This window comes from Euphorbia lathyris, chromosome 5 (genome assembly GCF_963576675.1).
Source record: "Euphorbia lathyris chromosome 5, ddEupLath1.1, whole genome shotgun sequence".
NCBI lineage: Eukaryota > Viridiplantae > Streptophyta > Magnoliopsida > Malpighiales > Euphorbiaceae > Euphorbia > Euphorbia lathyris.
In genome coordinates, this window is record NC_088914.1 from 85,299,434 (window position 1) to 85,302,910 (window position 3,477).

The window sequence follows — 3,477 nt, forward strand, 5'->3', positions numbered from 1 at the left end:
CTGTTGATGAAGATTCATCACTGTCACTCTAAGTAGCCACCATTGCCTTCTTCCCACTCTTCTTATCTTTCCTCAGCGTGGGGCAGTTCGACTTAATATGGCCAGCTTGATGGCACTCAAAGCATGTAATGGGCTTTGAGCTGTCCTTTCTGTATTTGTTGTCGCTTGAGTCAGCCTTATACTTATCAAACTTTTTGTAAGGCTTTTTAGAATGTTTGTCGTTCTTCCTGAACAGCCTCTTCATCTTTCTTGTGAACATGGCCATCTCCTCATCATCAGTTGAACTCCCGTCAGTGGAGTCAGCCTTCATGACAAGTGACTTCTGCTTCTTGTCATCAGATTTTTCCTTCACCTTAAAGTTTTTCATGGATATCTCATGGGTCAGCAATGAACTGATGAGTTCGTCATATTTGTAGGTGGTTAAATCCTGAGCTTCCTCAACTGCTGTCTTCTTTGCTTGCCAGTCTTTTGGAAGACTCCTAAGTATCTTTTTGACTTGTTCTTCCTCAGTGAAGATTTTCCCAAGTCTCTTGAGCTCATTAATGATGTTGGTGAACCTTGCGTTCATGTCTGAAATGCCCTCATCATTGTTCATCTCGAACAGTACAGTCTCATCTGCTGATTCACCTTGGATTCTTTTACTTTGTTTGTTCCCTCGTAGGTGACTTCCAGCTTCTTCCAGATCTCTTGTGCCGACTCACAACCTGAGATTTTGTTATATTCTGCAGCATCGAGCGAACAGTGAAGCATATTGATAGCCGAAGCATGGTTTTGAAGCTTCTTGAGATCATCCTCTGTCCATTTGGCCTCAGCTTTTATAACTGTTTGGCCAGCCACAACCTCAACAGGTACAAATGGCCCTTGGACTATAGATAGCCAGGCACTCATGTTTGTAGCCTGAATGAAGTTTTTCATCCTATTCTTCCAGAAGGTATAGTTTGACCCGAAGAATAGGGGAGGCCTAGTAATGGACAGCCCCTCAGGCAGTATTTGAGTTGTTTGGTTTCTAAGGAGAAACCGAGTGCTGTTTTCGCCCATGGTAGGGATCAGCTCAAGGTTGTTAGACCTTTTACAGTGAGCTTTTAGGCTCTGATACCACTTGTTGGTCCCTTATTTAGTTGCAAGTATAGTTCCAAGGGGGGGGGGGTTAGGAACTATTTAAACTTTTTCGCAATTTAGGCAGACTTTTTTTACTAAAGAAAAGGTTTGAACAGCGGTGCTGAGTAAACAGCAAGATACTGGCTTAGTCAACAGGTGACTAGGTCAGTTTCTTAGCTTGAGTCAGGAGATAGCACTTAGAGTCTATTCCTGAGCTCTTATGTTTTAATGCGCACAACTCAACTTGACCTCTTGACTTGGTCAGTTTTGATTGTTTAAGCAAGCAATATAAATAAGGAGTCAAAGGTTTAGAAATACTTCACTCAGCAGATTTATCCAGGTTCGGCTTCTTCTAAGCCTACGTCCTGTCCCCGAAACACGTCCAAGATTTCAAATCCTCTACTGAGCTCTTTAAAGGTAGAGCCTCAAACCTTTTACAATATCAGCAATTGCGTATGACAAGAGTACCTTCCTCTATACTTCTACTCAATCCTAATCTCTCCGCTGAGTACTTAAAACCGAGTACTCAGCCTCTCCTTTCTATCTCTAGAAATGATAAGTGTTTTTGTCCTAATACAGAGATGTGCTAAGACACTTTAGACGATTTAAAATCACTCTAGACTTTTACACAGATATGAAAATGTAGTGTAAGAATTTTGCTTTGCTTCTTGCTTGCAGAACTTGTAGAGATTTGGTCAGCGTAATGGCTTGATCAAGTTCTGTGTATTGTGAAGCTTGTGATGGCACTATTTATAGAGACGTCTGGTCATTCGGTCATTTTGAATTTCGAAATAACCGTTGGAGGGAAACGGCTATGTGTCGTTGTCATCCTGCCTTGCACAGAGCTCTCGGTCAATCACAATCGTGTATCTTCTGTCCTCGGTCAGCACAGCAGATGGTCTCTCCTTTTATGGTAAAGTCAACTGGACAGCATACTGTGTCGTCTGAACTTTGCCAAAAGAGGAAACACTTTGTCTGGAAGTTTTCCTTTGCCAGCTGCTGTCTTGTACGCTTTGTCGAGACTACTCAGCAGCTTCATCTTGAAGTTGTTCCCGAAGGTCTTCTAGATCCTTCCGATTGCTGAGTTGCGTTTTGAACAAAACGTCAACGTCTTGATATACGCGGGCCGAGTGTACTGAGTTGTTTGACTTGGGCCTTGGCTTCCGTATTGGGCTTGGGCCTTCCAATCCTTATGACTTATAACATTTATACTCAACATTGAACAAACACATTAGTAGAATAAATCAAAGCATTTAAACTTAGTGTGTTTAGAATATGGATTTTAATTTATACTTAAACAATTTTGTCAAGTCAAAATTATGTAGAAAGGTGTTTCAACACTTTCCACCATTCCGGATAACCTATGAGCTTGAAACAAGTAGCTTTAGTGTGTCCAGAACAATCGCAATGATCACAAAATTTATCTTCATTGTCCTTTTTAACTTTAGACCTATCTTTGTTGTCAAAATGCTTTAATGGTGGAGCCTTGCTAAAACTGGCAATCTCAACATTTTGATCACATGAAGCTTCATTTTGCTTCTCAATTCCGAGTATCATAGAAAAAGCTTTACTAATATCTGGTAAAGGATCCATTAACAAAATCTGGCCTCTAACATGATCGTATTGATCGTTTAAGCCCATAAGAAATTGTAATAAATTGATCTTCCTCTGTCATATCAGCCATTCTCTTAAAAGCTTGACAGGTACAAGTGCGCATAGCATCACAATAACATTTAGGGATTGGACGCAACATAGACAATTCATCCCAATATCGATTCAATTTGTTGAAATAGATCATGATTGAGAGGTTACCTTGTTGAAATAGGCTGATTTCTCTCTTCGATTTGTACAGCATCGGACCATTACTGGCATCGAATCTTTTCCCTAGTTCTTTCCACAGATCCCTAGCGGAAGCGATAGTTAGGAAGCCTTCAGCGACTTCTTTTGAGACTGTATTTACGATCCAAGAAGAGACAAGACAGTCGTATTTCTTCCATTTTCGGAATGCTAGAGTTCCTGCAGTCGGTATTTCTTCATCGTCGAGAATGAATCTGAGCATTTCTTTGGCAGTTAATACTCGGATCATAGCACTACTCCATGACAAGTAGTTTGTGCTGGTAAGTTGAATGTTGATTAGCACAAGACCTGGATTCTCTGATGAAGAAAAAGATGGAGTTGTCTGAATCCCGAAAGGATTCACATTATCGTTCGTCATCTCGACTTCCTCTGCAAACGGATCTCCAGTGTTGATTTCATTTGCTCGTCTTCTTCGCTGCATTGTAACAATCGATTTTCAATAGATCTAGTGAAGCTCTGATACCATGTAGAAATGTGGAATTGATCTTATTGATTTGAACTAGTATCACAGAAAAGATTACA